Source organism: Colobus angolensis, unplaced genomic scaffold (genome assembly GCF_000951035.1).
Source record: "Colobus angolensis palliatus isolate OR3802 unplaced genomic scaffold, Cang.pa_1.0 Scaffold1339, whole genome shotgun sequence".
Classification (NCBI taxonomy): Eukaryota; Metazoa; Chordata; class Mammalia; order Primates; family Cercopithecidae; genus Colobus; species Colobus angolensis.
This window is the reverse complement of record NW_012114421.1, coordinates 7,827-25,483: the sequence shown is the minus strand read 5'-3', so window position 1 is coordinate 25,483 and position 17,657 is coordinate 7,827. Positions and strand designations below refer to the sequence as shown.

Below are 17,657 nucleotides of genomic sequence, written 5' to 3'. Positions count from 1 at the left end.
GTATATGTATTATACTTTCTATGAATGAATAAATTACACATACACACATGCTCACATCTCATATAAAAGGGAATTGCTACTGAGGATGTCCTTGAAATAATTAGAAATTATACTCTTGAGGACCTCTATTTCCAGCCTTGATTTAATAATGGGAATATAATTTACCTTCCCACCTAAATAAGAAACTTGATACTGTCTACAAAAGAACAGTTTTCAGACATTGACAACAGGCAGTGGAGAACAGGTGAGAGGGAGGAAACAAAGGAGGTAAACCCCACTATTGCCACAGTTTGCAGATCAGAGGCAGTTTCCAGGTTGTAGCAAGAAAGTAGTTAAAACTCAACCCTGTCAATAACTATATTAAATATAAATGGCCAACTGAAAGACAAAGATGATCGGATTGGATTAGTAAGCAAGGCAACTATATGCTGTCTATAAGAATCCCACTTTTTCTATCTATAAAGACACACACAGATTAAAAGCAAAAGGAAAGAAAAAGTTATACCAAATAAACACTAACCAAAAGAAAGCTGGAATGACTATATTAACATCTGTTTAAGTCTTCCATTGCTGCTATAACAAATTACCACAAACTTAGCAGCTTAAAACAATGTAAATTTATTATCTCACAGTTCTATATGACAGAAGGCCAGATGAGCTTGGTTGGTTTCTCTACTCAGAATCTCACAAGGCTGAAATAAAGATGTCGGTTGGTGGAATGCTTATCAGGGGACTCTGGCAGAATCCACTTCTAAGCTCATTCAGGTTGTTGGTACAATCCAGTTTCTTGTGGTTGCAGGACTGAGGTACGTGTCTCTTTGCTTGCTGTCACCCTGCAGTTGATCTTAGATTGGGTCCTTGCAAATAGGTCCCTACATCTCAAAGCCAGTAATAAGCTATAGCATATTGAATCTTTCTCATGCTTGGGATTTTTTTCTCACTTCTTCTGCCATATCACTTCTGCTTCCAGTGAGAGAAAGTTCTCTGCTTTTAAGAGTTCATGTGATGAAACTGGGTCCACCTGGTTAAGCCAGGCTACTCTCCCTATTTTAAGGTCTGTAACTGTGGTAGGCAGAATTCTAAAGAAGTTTCCCAGGATTCCTGTGCCCTGATTATTCAATCAAACAGTAATCTAAGTAATACTGTGAGGGGACTTTGCAGATGGAATTAAGGTTACTAATCAGCTAACTTTACAACAGGGAGAGTATACTGGATTATCCAGGTGTGCCCAGTGTAATCACAGGAGCCCTTAAGACAGCAGAAGAGTAAGTCGGAGAGATGTGGTAGAAGAGAGATGAGGCAGAAGAAGTCAGAGAGATTCCAGACTTGAGAAGGATTCAGCCTGTTACTTCTAGCTTTGAACACGGAGGTAAGGAACCATGAACCAAGGAATGCAGGCAGGCTTCAGAAGCTGAGAATAACTCACAGCTGACAGCCAGCAAGGTAAAGGGGACCTCAGCTCTACAACCCCAAGGAACTAAATTCTGACAATAGCCCAAAAGTGCTTGAAAGCAGATTAATCCCTGGAGGCTCCAGAAAGGACTAGAGCCCTCCTAACACTTTGATTTTGACCCTATGAAACTAGGCAGAAGACCCATCTGAGTCATGCTATACCCGGACTTCTGACCTAAAGAACTGAGAGATAATAAGCTTGAGTAGTGTCAGTAATTTGTCATGGTAACAGCAGAAACTAATGCTAATAAATATATCTTCAAAGTTCCCTTTGCCATGTAAAATAACATATTCACAAGTTTCAGGGCTTAGGGCCTGAGTATCTGTGTATTTGTGGGGGTGGGGCATTCTGCCTACCACAACACAAGACACAGTATGTTTTTGAACAAGGACTATTTCCAGGGACAAACAGAGGCACTTCATAATGATAAAGGGGTCAATTTGTCAAGATCTAACAATCATAAATGTTTATATGCCTAATAACAAAGTTTCACAATACACGTAGAAAATCCTGATCGATCTAAAAGGAGAAATAAAAAAAATCAAACTGTTATAAATGGAAATTAACATTCCTTTCTTAGTAACTAACAGAACACATAAACAGAAAATTACTAAGGATATATATGATTGTAGCAACACTATCAACCAACTTGACCTAATTAATATTAATGAGTTCTTCCCAACAAAAGCAAAATACAGATTCCTTTCAAAAACACATGGAACATTCACCAAGACAGATTGAATTCTGGGCCATAAAACAAGGCTCAACAAATTTAAAAGGACTGAAATCACACAAAGTAAATAAGCACAATGGAGTCAAACTAGAAATCAACAGTAGAAAAATATCTGGAAAATTCTCAAAATACTTGAAAATTAAATGCCACATTGTTAAATACTCCATAGGTCAAAGACTATGAAGAAAATTGAAAAATATTTTGGATTAAATAAAGGCAAAAACACAATATACCAAAATTTGTGAGATACACTAAAGCAGTACTTAAGGGAAATTTTAGCATCAAATACTTACATTAGAAAAGATATCAAGTCAATAATCTAAGATTCTATCTTATGAAAATAGAAAGAACATGGAGGTAAGGAACCTCCATGTAAGAAAGGGAAGGAAATTTTTAAAAAGTAAACAGAAAGAAGAATCTGATAAATATAAGCACATTAATCAATAAAATACAGTAAAAAGGCATTAGAGAAAAAAATCTATGAAACTAAAAGCAGTTTCTTTGAGAAAATAAGAAAATTGGTAAATCTATAGCCAGAGTAATCAGTAAGAAAGAGTAGGCTCAAATTATTAATATCAAGAATGAAAGCAGGGGTATCACTATAAATCCTAAAAATCCTAAAGAGATAAGTAGGGGATATTATAAACAACTTTATGCCAGGAAATTTCTTGAAACAAAGACATGGAAACTGCAATTCTAGTTAAAACCTTTTTCACAAAGAAAATGTCAGGCCATGGCAAAATCTACCAAACATTTAGGGAGGAAATAGCAGCAATTCTTCACAAACTCTTGCAAAAAAGATGAGGGGGGAACATTTTCCAATTTATTTTATGAAGCCAGCATTACCCTGATTCCAATACTGACCAAGAAAGAAAACTACAGACCAATATCTCTCATGAACAGAGATGCAAAGATCCTCAAAAGATTTTAGCCGACAGAATTCAGCAATATATAAGGATACTACATTATGACTAAGTCTGGTTTAGCTAGGATTGCAAGATCACAATCCTGGATTAACATCTGAAAATCAGTTAGCAACCTTCGTGGTATCAGTAGGCTGAAAAAGAAAAATCACACAATCATCTCAATAGTTGTTTAAAAAGCATTTGACATAATTTGCTACCCATTCAAGGTAAAAGCTCTAAACAAATTAGGAGTAGAGAAGCATCTATGAAAAACCTGTAGTTATAATGCTTAATGGTGAGAGACTCAATACTTTCCCCTTAAGACAGGAAACACGGCAAGTTTGTCCACTGCAACACATCTATTCAACATTGTACTAAAGGTCCTAGCCACAACAATAACATGATAAAAAGAAATTAAAAGAATATAGTTTTGAAAGAAAGAAGTAAACCTGTCATTATCTACAGACATTATCTACATTTTCTGTGTAGGAAATCCTAAGGAATCTACGAAAAAGCTACTAGATCTAGTAAGTGAATTTAACAAAATTGAACGATACAAGGTAAATGTACAAAAATTATTGCATTTCTATACAGTAGCTATGACAAATTGGAAACAGAAATTTAAAAATATATATCATTTACTGCAACTTTCCTATAAATTTAAAACTATTCAAAAATTAAAAGTTTCTGAAAACTCCACCATTTACAATAGCATCACAAATATAAAACAGGGATAAACGTAACAACATATATGCAAAACCTATATACTGACAACTACAAAACACTGGTAGGACTGTGGGGAAGCTAATAAACAATAGAAATTTATTCCTCATAGTTTCAGAGGCTGGAAGTTGGAGATCAGCATGCCAGCATGGCTGGGTTCTGGCGAGGACTGTCTTCTGGGTGGCAGATGGCAGACTTCTCATACCCTTCACATGGTGAAAAGAGAGTGAGCTAGCTCTCTGGTCTCTTCTTATAAGGACACTAGTTCCAACCATGAGGGTTCCACCCTCATAACCTAATCACCTCCCAGTGCTCTGTCTCCAAATACCATCACACTGGGGATTAGAGTCAACTTGTGATTTTTGACGGGACACATTAAGTTCACAACTGCCTAGAAAAATTAAAGATCTAAATGAATGGAGAAATATACTGTGTTCATAGAACACTCACTACTGTTAAGATTTACATCCTCCGTGTATTAGTTTCCTATGGGTGCTGTAACAAACTACTACAAAATTGGTGACTTAAAATAGCACATATTTATTATCCTGTGGCCAGAGGTCCAAAAACGGTTTCACTGGGCTAAAATCAAGATGTCAGCAGGACCTACTCCTTCTGGAGACTCTATGGGAGAATCTATTACTTGTTTTTTCCAGAGCTGTATTTCCTTGGTTCATGGCCCCTTCCTCTATCATCAAAACCAGCAGCATAAAATCTTCAAATCTCTCTCTCTGTTTCCACCACACTGACTTCTCTTAATGTTATCTCCCTGTTTTAAGAGAACCTGTGATTGACTGCATTTATTGCCCACTTGGATAACCCCATCATCTCAAGATCTTTAACAGGTTCCACGGAAGTTAGTATCTTTGAGGGCCATGATTTAGCCTACCACACATACCAAATGAACCAAATTATTTTAAAGAATCAATGCAATACCAATGAAAATTGGAAGCCAGCAGGTTCTTTTGTAGAAATTGACATACTGACTTTAAAAGTCATAATGGAAATGCAAAGGACCTAGAATGGGCAAAACAATTCTGAGAAAAAACAAAGTTGGACAATTTATACTATGTGCTTTCAAAGCTTACTATAAAGCTACAGTAATAAGCACAATGTAGTACTGGCATAAGGATAAATATATAGAACACACTAGAGAGTCGGAAAACAGACCCATGCATATTGAGTCAGTTAATTTTCCACAAAGGTGCCAAGGCAATTCAATGGAGAAATAATTATGTTTCAATAAATGGTGGTACAACTGGATAAATGAGGAAAGTACACCCCGACTCTTAAACTCACAACATACACAAAAATTTATGTAACATGGATCATAGACCTAAATGTCATATACAAAACTATAAAATGTCCAAAACACATATGAAAAAAAATACTTGCAACCTAGGGTTAGGCAAACATTTCTTAGATGGGATATGAAATTGGACTTCTCCAAAATGAAAAACTCTTACTCTCCAAAAGATATCTATCGTTAAGAAAATGACAGCCAAGCCACAAACTAGACGACCATATTCTGAAAACATGTATCTGACAAAGTAATCTGTATCCAGTATATAAAAAGGACTTTTACAACCAAAAAAATAAGCAAACATGCCAATTAAAAATGGCCAAAAAATTCAGAGACATCCCATCAAAGAAGGCATACAAAAAGGAAATAAGCACACAACAAATACTCAGTATTTTCAGGTGTTAGGACAATGCAAATTAAAACCACAATGAGATAAGATTACACACACACTAGAACTCTTACATATGCTGGTGGGAATGCAAAATAGTACAGCCACTTTAGAAAACATTTTGGAAGTTTCTTATACAGTTAGGTGTATACTTATTCTATGGCCCAGCAATCCCACATCTAGGTATTTTACTCAAGAAAAATGAAAACGTATGTCCACACAAAGACTTGTAATCAAATATTCAAAGAAGCTTTATTCATAATTGCCACTGGTAACAACTCACATATCTATAACTGGTGAATGGTTAACCCAATTTTGGTATATCCATTCAATGGAATACTAATCAGCAGTAAAAAGTAACAAACTATGGGTGAAAACAACACTGATGAATCTAAAATGCACTATAAGTAAAATAATTCAGATTGAAAACACAAGATACTGTACAATGCTACTTATTTGACATTCTGGAAAGGGCAAAACTCTAGACACAGAAAACAGATCAGTGCGGTTACAGATAAGGAACAGAAAGCTTAGATGTTAAATAATTTGTCTAAGAGCTCAGAGTTGGGAGTCAAACCCTTTGACTCCAAAATCCTTTTAATTCAGTATTATACTATACAGGTTTTACACTGATAAATGAACATGTTTAGAAAAGCATCTGAATATATCTGCTGAGCAGCTAACGGGTCTCCACTCGGGAAGATTAAGGATAGTCTTTATACTCTTTTGCTTATGTTATCTGAGTTTTCTGTAAGGTACGTGTACTATTTTTGTACTATGAAAAATAACACAAGAAACTTCGATTGGAAAAAAGGGAGGAGGGTTGTAAGAAGATGGGACCTACAAAATTAAACTTGGAAGCAAGCCTCTAAGAGAGAAAACTATGCTGGGAAGACCATGAGATTCAGAGGGGTGGCTAACAAAAATATACATAGCATCACTGTGTCATAGTATTCTTACCCGTAAAGTTAGGGCAATAATATGTACCCCATAAGGTGGCTACGAATATAAGATAATGACTATAGCAAGTGCTTTGTATAAAGCACTAACTAAGTCAGTGGCTCTCAAAGTTTTTAATATCAAAAATTTTGACGTTTAACTCTTAAAAAGGACTCCTTTTCAGTCTTAACAATTACTGAGGATCCCAAAGAGCTCTTGTTGATGTGGGTTATCCCTATTGGTATTTAGTATTTCTGATACAGTGGTTATTCAAAAAATATCTACTCTTTAAAGGTAATAATAAACACATTACATACTAACATAAATAACATTATTTAAAAACATTTCCAAATCCAACACAAATTTAGTGAGAGCAGCAGCACTGTTTCTACAGTTTAGCAAAATTTTAAATGTGTGATGTCATAAAAGACGCCTAGATTCTAATATCTACATTGACATTCATTCTGGTGCAATACATTGTTTTGGTTCAAGTATACAAAGAAAATCTGGCCTCACAGAGATGTGTAGTTAGAAAAGAACTATTTTAATAGCTGTTTCAGATAATAGTAGATATTCAACAGGACACTGAAACTCAACAAGTGGTAGTTTCTTAAAGGTTAACTGTGATGTGGAATCCGAAATCATATCAATGACCTTTTTGTACTCTGCTACACTGAAATCCACTGGTCTCTCTAATACTTTCAGTGAATCTTTTATCCCAACATTATTATATAATACAATGTAGGTCGACTGGAAAATATTGGTTTACTGATAAGTTATAAAGAACTTTCAAATGTCGACACATTTCATACGCAACAGCAAAAAAATATCACATTACTTACTATCTCCACCGACTTCATCAGAAATATTTTAAGTACTGGGAGGCTGTCAAACTCATGGTAGTAGATACAACTTCTCAAAAATTCTGGTTTCCCCATGAAAGATCAAATTTTACCATTTATAAAAAATACCACGAGTTGTTTTCCTTGAAGGTTTGCTTCCTGCATTTTCAAGAAAATGTCTGTCAAACACCATAACACAAATAACCACAGTCTTGTCTGTCAGTTATCCTTCCAAATAAAAATGATACTCTATGAAAACAGCAGCTTGTAACTCAGTCACACACGTTTTTCCTTAAGTCAACCACTGCATTTCAGCATACAACAGGCCTTTATGCATTCTTCTCATTTCATCACATGGAATATTAAACTAGATGTGCATTCAGGGGTCAAGATTAAATGAGATTAATATTTTTCTGCTTTATCAAGGACATTCGTAAGTGAAGCTGACATTTTTTTTTAACTGCAAGTGCAGCATGTGGTGGTGAAGAATCCAGTGACAGAAGACTAGTGTAGCTGGTGCCACTGTCCTGATTTGTGCTCTGGCACCAGCTGTTTGACGCACCACTTTTGCACCACCAGTGCCAATGTCGACCAAGGCAAAGAATGTCTTAGTATTATTATTATTTTGACTTTGCGGATACCTGGAAAGGGTCTCAAGGCCCACCTCCAAGGTCTGTGGAAAACAGTCTGACAACCAGCGTACTCAATACACATTAGTTAATATTATTAATACTCGGAAACAAAAACAGGCTTTTACAAGCTGCTACAAAGAGAGGGAGAACATTTAAAGAAACCAAGATAAAAATGACTTCATCCCTTAGACTTTGGACAAGAAGAGAGCCTGTGTCAAGGTGGGGTGGAGTGGGATTCACAAGTTAATAGAAATGGAGTTATCACCACAAATACAGTGCACAATTAGTAGAGGCAGAAGTCTTCTCTCTTAAAGCAGAGGGGAATATTCCAAAATCTAAAAAAACAGAACCAATTTGTCAACTAAAGCCTGTGGCTACAAATATAATTATCAGAAACAATGGACTTGAAAACACACAGACTATTTAAAAGAAATTAGTGGATTCAAACATTAACAAATGCTAAGATAACGACAGACACAGGATTCATACGTAAATTAGATAATAGTACAGGTAATTTTTATCCTAAAGGATTTCCAGACTATAAATAAAAAAGTAGATTGCTGGTGGTAGTTGGGGGGGTAAATGCTGTAAGCTAACTTCATTATCCTCTGTAAAACAGTTTCCTTATTTAATAAAAAAAGAGAATAGTGGAACTAAAGAAAAGGGAAGTACCAAAATGTTTTAAATGCTGGAAAAGTGATTATTTTATGTGGTTTTTGACATAATTTAAAGGAAACTTAAAATTTTATGTCTATTACATGGAAAATAGAAAAGATAAACTTACAAAAGGACACACAAAACATAATTCATGATTCAAATACTAGGGTTAGAAAAATATACATGGGCTGAATGTTCTCTTATTAATTTTCTATTGCTGCCATTCAAAACTGCCACAAACCTAGTGGCTTAAAAAGCATAAACCTAGTGGTTTAAAAAGCATAACCCTTACAGTTCTGGAGGTCAGAGTTCAATATGGGTCTCACTGGGCTAAACTTAAGGTGTCAGCAGGACTATGCTTCTGAAGGCTCTAGAAGAGAATGTTTCTTTGCCTTTTCTAGCTCTAGAGGCTGCCACATTCCTTAGCTCATGGCCCCTTCCTCCATCTTCAAAGTCAACAATGAAAAATGCAGTCCTCCTCATACTGAATCACTCTGACCTCCTTTTCTGTCTCCCTCTTCTATATTTAAGGACCCTGTAAATACATTGGCCCCAGCCAGAGAATCCAGAATAATCCATCTTAAGGTCAGCTGATTAGCAAACTTAATTCCATCTGCTACCTTAATTCCCCTTTGCCATGTAACAAAACATATTCCCTGGTTTCATGGATTAGGATGTGGACATACTTGGGGGGTCATTATTCTGCCTACCACACCTCTATAAAAAGAAAGCTTGCTTCCTAGATTAAGAAAGTAAATCTGTTACATTCAAGAGTTACACTTAGAACCAAAGTCAAAAGTCGAACCAACTATCAGAAATCAGATGACAGAGGTTTAGCATGCCTGGATGAAGACAAGAGCAACAATTTACTATCTTTAAAATTAGATAAATTAGATTTCAAAGCCAAAAGTATTAAAATGCTAAGAGGACTAATAAGGAAAACCTAAATAACAAAAAACAAAAACCTAACAACATGACCATGGAATATGGAAATAATTTTAATTTTAGAAGGTTTCTTTTTTTTTTTTTTTTTTTGAGACGGAGTCTCGCTCTGTCGCCCAGGCTGGAGTGCAGTGGCGGGATCTCAGCTCACAGCAAGCTCCGCCTCCCGGGCTTACGCCATTCTCCCGCCTCAGCCTCCCAAGTAGCTGGGACTGCAGGCAGAGCTTGCAGTGAGCTGAGATCCGGCCACTGCACTCCAGCCTGGGCGACAGAGTGAGACTTCGTCTCAAAAAAAAAAAAAAAAAAAAATTACTAAAATACAATTGAAACATAAAAACACCTGGGCAGCTGCCAAAACAAAACTCAGAGAAAATGTGTTCATTTCAAATGTTTAAATAAAAGTAGAAAACAAAGAAAAAAAAAAGAGGCAAAGGAAAACCAGTAAACTGAGTTTCTAAGAAATTTGGGGAAAAAGCCAAGACATGAAAATAATAAAAGTAAAAGTAGAAATATAGATATAAAAATGAAACTGATCAGTAATCCTAACAGCTGGCTTTAAAAAAAAATTAAACTACAAAGCTGATCAAGTAAAACAAAGTAATATAATCAGAAAGTTCAAAAGATGTAATTCATACACACTCCTAGTTGGGTAAAGAAAGAATAGTATCTTAACTATATCTATATATTTGGAAGCAAAGTCTAAAAGGTGACTGCATAGCCAGAAGGAAATATCAAGCCTGATTTGCAAGAGAATACACAATAATGTGCAATAATACAGTGATAAGAAAACGCATTTACAAAAACAAGTTACGGTCATAGCCTAAACTACTTTGAGTTACTTTTCAAGAAATATTCAGACCAGATTCCAAATATAAAAATAGACTGCTTAATTCTCCACAAACCTGGGAGAATTGGGAGGTTCCAGTTTAACATTAATCACTACTTCTTAAAATGCACCTTTCCAGTTACACCTTTAGAATGGATTTATTCCACTCTCATTTGAATCTGTAGTGTTAGTATACTATGAATCACTAAGTAGTGTTACCTGATGTCCTCTCTGAAATTTACATGGAGCTTTCTGCTCAGGCTCAAATTCCCTCTCTCCACTTTGCAGGGTTGGGAGAATAGGTAGGGAGAAAAGGAAGCAGGGAGGGAGAGAATATACATAGCAAAGGAATGATGACTCTGAGTGTAAAAGTTCTGGTATCTGTTTTCTGCATATCATAAGAATGCAGCTGGACTCTTTTTAGACCTATCAGTTTTTTTCCAGTGGAAGCTGCTGGCTTCCCTGGAGCACATACACGCGCCTTAACACATGCCTGCATGCACGTACACACGCACAGGCACATACGCACACACAAACTTTGGATGGCACATCCCAGTTTACAGCTTGACAGAATGGCTCCAAATGACAACCTGACATTCTCACAAACTATCAAGGGAATTGCCCCTCTTACACCTTATTAACCAAATTTAAAGTCTTTTAGTGGAGATTTTAGCTGGTTTTATTAAGATGAAAAATGTTTAAGAGCATTTAACCAGTAGATACAAAAAAGCACAAAAGCCAAATAAAAGCAGAGCCCACGCCAGTAGGAAGATCTGCATTTAAGTTCCTCAACTGCTATTCATCAGCGGTGTGATCTTGGGTGAGTTATTTTCCCCCAGGTCTGTTTCCTCATCTGATTCCTCATATACTGATTCATTAAGACAGGGGTATGTGAAAGCACTGTGTAAATGATACATTTTACCCATTCTAGTTTTAGCAGTACTATGAAAGACAGAAGTTCTGCCACACTGTAGGTAACAATCTTGTTCAGCAATCATTGTTGTCACTATTAGGTTGGAGCTGACAAAGTATGAGTCTCCACTTATAAAGCATCTATCTCCAGAGTTCGAGGCTTTTGTCTTAAATTCCAGTCACCTTGTACAGGCATGACATATCAGGCAAAATAATTAAAAACTCAAGCTCCATATTAAAAAGCTTAACTTCTGGAGTCCTAGGAAACTATCTAAAACTCCTTCAATCCACCGTCTCTCCTGTACAACAAAGATTTCCCAGTGGTAGATGTCTATTCGTACTCAACATCCACTCATTCAGCACCTAATTCAGCACCTCCAAATCCTGGCCCTCAAAGAACACAGCTAAGAACAATGTGTGTATAATTATCAAGTAATAGGAATGATATTTTTAAAACTAAAAATTATACATTCAAATGAGATTTCTCTCCTTTAACCAGTCCCCTTGGGAGGCAATGCAGTAATTCCAATGGTACTTCATTACTCAAATCATCTTTGAAGCTTTTTTCTTGGAAGCACCTTGAGAACCTGCAGTCTGATCTTCTAAGTATCCCAAATGGTACTAAATTTTCACTGAGGGTGGATTCGAATTTTGGAAATGGCAAACTGTCAGTCAGAGCCAAGGTTAGTGAATAGGATGTGTGATCAAACTAGGTGGAACTATTTTGGTTGAAAATGATAGATGATCATAAAGCAATGAGATGGATCCTCTTATGTGGTATGTAAACTGACTTTAAAGGGAATTCCAGATGAGTAATAAGGAGTATGAACGATGGAATAGGTTTATACATTCTCTTTCCCCAAGTAACTTCTTTGAATGACAACACTCATTTAGGTGTATAAGCGCCACTAAGAGGTTTGTTTTAATTACTTACAATTCGTAAATAGAGGGTTCCTTAGTATACTGGATCTACAATGTCATGGGGGAAAGGAGTTGTCACTTAACTAGAAATATGGCATGGCATGCAGGAAAGAACACAGGCTTCATGAGACTGACATGGATTCGAATCTTGACTTGGATTCTTCCTGTTTGAGAAACTTCAGGGAAGTCAGAAGCTGTCAAGACTTTAAAATAAGGCTGATATCTAATTTTGCAGGGTTGTTGTAAAGATCATGGATAATGGATGCAAAGCCCCTACATTGAGCCTGGCATGTGGTGGGTACTCAAGAAGTCACAGCTATTATTAACAGCAACATCAGTAAAATCAAGACCATCTTCTGACTGTAGGTGGCTTCAGAGGACAGAACAACAAATAAGCAGTCACTTGAGTGGTAAGTAGTTCATTGACAGTATTGACAGTACACTTGTACATTGAATACTGCTTTCTTAAAAACAATAACCTGTAAAAAATATTTGCAGTAACTAACACTATATATTTTTAATTCACACGACACATGTCATCTGCAGTGCTCGTACCACACGGACCTTTTCACTACCTGAACATACCAGGAACTATCATGACCCCATGCCTTTGTGTACTTTGTCCCTTCTGAGATACTGAAAGGGGCCAGCCCCTCCACACCTATGGGTATTTCTCATCAGGTGGGACAAGAGACTGAGAAAAGAAACAAGACACAGAGACAAAGTATAGAGAAAGAACAGTGGGCCCAGGGGACCGGTGCTCAGCATATGGAGGACCCGCACCAGCACTAGCCTCTGAGTTCCCTCAGTATTTACTAATCATTATTTTTACTATCTTAGCGAGGGGAGTATAGCAGGGCAACAGGTGGGGAGAAGGTCAGCAGGAAAACATGTGAGCAAAGGAATCTGTATTATGAATAAGTCCAAGGAAAGGTACTGTGCCCAGATGTGCACATAGGCTAGATTTATGTTTCTCTTTACCCAAACATCTCAGTGTAGCAAAGAGTAACAGAGCAGTATTGCTGCTAGCATATCTCGCCTCTAGCCACAGGGCAGTTTTCTCCTATCTCAGAATAGGACGAATGAGAACGGTCAGCTTTACACCAAGACACTCCATTCCCAGGGACAAGCAGGAGACAGAAGCCTTCCTCTTATCTCAACTGCCAAGAGGCCTTCCTCTTTCACCACTCCTCCTCAGCACAGACCCTTTATGGGTGTCGTAAGGCCTTTCCTTTCCCATGAGGCCATATCTCAGGCTGTCTCAGTGTGGGGAAACCTTGAACAATACCCAGGTTTTCTTGGGCAGAGGTCCCTGCGGCCGTCCGTAGTGCACTGTGTCTCTGGTTAATCGAGAATGGAGAATGGCGATGACTTTTACCAAGCATACTGCCTGCAAACATATTGTTAACAAGGTACATCCTGCACAGCCCTAAATCCATTAAACCTTGATTCATTACAGCACATGTTTCTGTGAGCACAGGGTTGGGGCTAAAGTTACAGGTGAACAGCATCTCAAAGCAGAAACAATCTTTCTTAGTACAGATCAAAATGGAGTTTCTTGTCTTCCTTTTCTACATAGATACAGTAACAATCTGATCTCTCTTTCTTTTCCCCACAAGATACCCTTCCAACTCTCTGGTCTGATGACAACCCTACAATTTTAGCTCAAAAGTCTGGCTCAAAAGACTAGCTCAATGCAAAACCCAGCTCAAAAGTCATTTCCATTATAGACTCTTCCCTGCCCGCTCGAGACAGAATTAGTGGCTCTGCCATTTGTACTTCCAAGACATTTGGTTTCTTTCTCTGTAATGCCTCATACTCTACTGAATTCTTATTTCCCTTTCATTTCTGCTTCTTCCACTAGGCTTATGCATTGAGAGGAGGACTATACTCCATTTATTTTTGTACTTAGAGCACCTAGTACATTGCTTGGCATGAGATAGGAACCTAGGAGATGTTTGATAAATCAATGTTCTAAAAATACTTTGCAAATAACTATTAGAGGCCAGGTAGCTGCCTTTAGTGAACTATATTACCAGCAATCGCATTCCTTTTTCCTGACTTCAAACAAGGGACAAGATAACTTATATGGACTACAGAATGTCTTTTGAAGATGCAGCATATAGAAGTTTCCAAACACTACTGATCTCATCAGTACCCTATGCCCACATGACGGAACCCCTGGAGCAACATTTCTCAGCCTTTGTTCCAGTCTAGCCCACCTGAGGGATATACCACACTCCCATCAGGAGCTCACCACACAGATGACTAAGAAGGCCCAGTAGAGTTCTCACAGCCTTCCAGTGCCACATGGCTGCGAGGGTGGAAGAGCCTTCTCTGAACCAGCAACTCCCCCAAAGTAGCAGAAAATTTCAAGGCTCCGTGGTGAGTGCAGGGAGCCCACCTAATGCTACCTACTACCAGATCCCTACCACCCAAAATGCCTCAGAATCAGTTTGCCTATTCTAAGAACAGGGCTCTTTCACTGTTAGGAAGCCTCAGGCATTCAAGGAAGGACTTGTTTGTGGGTCCAGTACATCTGTTTCAGCATGTGTTAACCTGCATAACTAAAAAGCAATTATGAAAAGAAGTTCATGATCAACCAGTTCTGTGCCAGATGGAAAGAGGCAGAGTGGGTCAGCTGGCAGCCCTGTACATCTGAGTGTTGACACCTGTGAATCATTCTCTGTCACTGCAGTTTCCAGAGCCTTGCCAACACGGCAGTGGGTTCAGACTTACCAAGATCCAAAAGGTTGGAAAGGGGATCTGGAGCCATGACCCATGCCTTGGGACCCACCAAACCATGACAGTGACTATTTCTGTAACAAAGACATACTCTTCAAAGTAAATATAGCCATATTCTGCCTTAGTGCCATGTTATTTCCCATCTCTCCAATGGAATGGCTGCACTCTGAAGGTGGGAAGAGTGTGAGAAGAAAGAGAACCAGGCCACAGACCACCAGGAAAGTAGTGATTGAAAGCAGCAGCTCTAGATTTCTCTTATAGGCTCTGGAGAGTTATCCACTTATTTATTCAAAAAATATTTATTGAGCCAGGTACTATTCCAAGTATGCAGGCTACAATACTGACACAGTCACAGCCTTGACCCCATAGAACTTAAAGTTTAGTGGGGAGAAAGGTATTAATCAAATAAGAATCCAGACAGACACAAGGGTACAAATATGTACTATGATGGAGGAGTAGTAAATACTACAGGAACCGTAGAAACAGGGAGCAGTAAATCTGGTCAGGGAAGTCAGGAGAGCTTCCCTTAGCAAGTGCCAAGTGAGGATAAATAGCGGTTCACTAGGTCTAGAGGAGAGGAAAAGAGAGGGAAACATTCCTGGTAAAGAGAACAGTAGGTGACAAGGTTCTGGGGTAGGAGGGAGATACTGAATGGATTCAAAATTAGAGGCAGGGGGCAAAGCAGTAGCATCAAGGTTTGAATCCCCAGCATAAGGTAACTTCTGTGTACACCCCTCAGTTTTCCTTCTAGCTATTGGGAAGGCCTTCCTCAGCATGCAAGAAGACTAAAGCACATTGTCAAAAACTAGGAGTGCTCAGGAGACATGAAACACTACCAGCTAAAAAAACAAATGTGATTTACCAATAATACCTGGCCAATGTCCTCTTGAAATATCTGTAAAATTAAGGAACTCACTACCGGCAACAATGAATCAGGAAAATGGCACAGTATAAAAGACCTTTAAACTTTTCAGGCAGAAATACATTTTAATCCAGGTAGAATTAAGATATTGATAAATATGTTGATAATTACTATAAATCTGCTTAGATACCAGGTATTTCATTGTAATTTCATATACTAATTTTTTTGGGGGGAAAAGGGCTAAAGGAAAAAATGGTTAAAGGTAGTATCAGTGCAGCACTATTTTGCTTTGGCAACTCTGTTAGCCTGTTTGATCACTTGAGGCAGTTTCTTGTGGCTTCTGAATTATCTGTCACCTTGCAAACAAGTCATGTAGGTTTCTATTTGTAAGGCACTTTGTAATCAATCATTAATTGGCCTCCTTACCCTGCTGAGAGATTATACTCATTCTACAGATAAAACAATAGATGAGTGAGTTGCCCAAGGGCACAAAACAATTCAGTTTTTACTTAACTTTCTTATCACCATCCCCAAATAGAAGACACACATGGCTTGTCCAGCTACAGCACCAACCCTACTACGCTGCAGACCAATCCTAACCCCCTGATGCAGCAGAGGAAGGGACTGCAGTTAGTTCTGTTACCTCCTCTATGCCTTCGAGGCCAGCAATGATAATGTCTGCACTGTGTTAGAGACACTGGCATTGCAGACCAGAACATGAACTCAAAGTGGAATAAGAGCACACAGAAAGTCACAATGACTCACAAGTTAAAATGTCACCATCCCTAGGGAGACTGCACCCTCAACATACAAATACTTCCCTAAAACTTCCTTTCATCCTCAACAAGTAGCCAAGACAGCGGTCCCCATAGTTGGCCCCCAAAGTACAGCACTACACAGTACTGTAAGGCATCTTAAGTGTACAAGCCCTTCTTCACCCCTATGCTGAGACCGCCAACATCTAAAGCACCTAGCATTAGGTTACAGCACACAAATGTTCACTGAGCGCATGTCTTCTCAACTAGCAAATAAGGGAAACGCATACTCCCTCCCTTCGGAGAGCAGTGCACTTAAGAGATCAGTTAGGCCAACTCCTTATTTTACAGAAGGGCCAAAGAAGGGCAGAGAATCACCCAGTTACATATGGCCTGGTCTCCAATTCAAGTCTTAGGGCTCAGTTTAGTTTCACAAACATTTTATATGCCAGATACAGTGGGTGGGACGCGCTGGGGACACTGAGATGAGCAGGAGATGGTCTCAACTTCAGGGAGCTCACAGCCTGGGGGAAAGAACAGTTACAAAATAGTCCTGCAAGTGCAAGGACAGGCGCTTGAGTTCTTAGCCAGTGTTTTCTCCACACTGTCCACTGGGTGTTCCCCATCTGGAAAAGAAGGACAGCAATATCTACTTCCTGCAAATAAACTTGTAGTGAAGACTGATGAGAAAATGAGTATGGAAAATGATCAGGCTCACCCAGAAATGCATTATATAAGGCATTGCCATATCCTGACACTGACTCCAAGTATTGAACAGTGTTGCAGGTATCCGTTCAACAAAGAAGCAAACAAGAGAGGGATGGGCATAGACCCAAGGAAAACCCCAAGGTCTGCGCGGAACTGGAGGAAACAGCTGGGGTGGGGGCAGGGGTGTTGGGTCAAGTGAGACGGCCCTGACGCGGAGAATGGAGGGCCCGCAGCGGGGTAGAAGAGGATGGAACCGAGAGGAAGAAATTGGGACACCAATGAGGGACAGCAAGCAGAGACGAATGGGGCTCCCTTGGGGCAGGACGGGGCTCGCGGCCGGGCAGGGGCTGAAGGCACCGGGCACGGGAGGAGGAAGCGGGCGGGCGCCGAGGCCGACTGCTTTGCCTGGGG

At 38.7% G+C, this 17,657-nt stretch overlaps 1 protein-coding gene across 1 annotated transcript in view; it reads right to left on the bottom strand.

Annotated features, from left to right (window-relative positions):
• LOC105506228 (transmembrane protein 185A-like) overlaps positions 1-17,657 on the bottom strand; it is a gene marked incomplete at its 3' end in the record, with an annotated part of 32,114 nt that overhangs the window by 13,690 nt on the left and 767 nt on the right. The window lies entirely within an intron of this gene.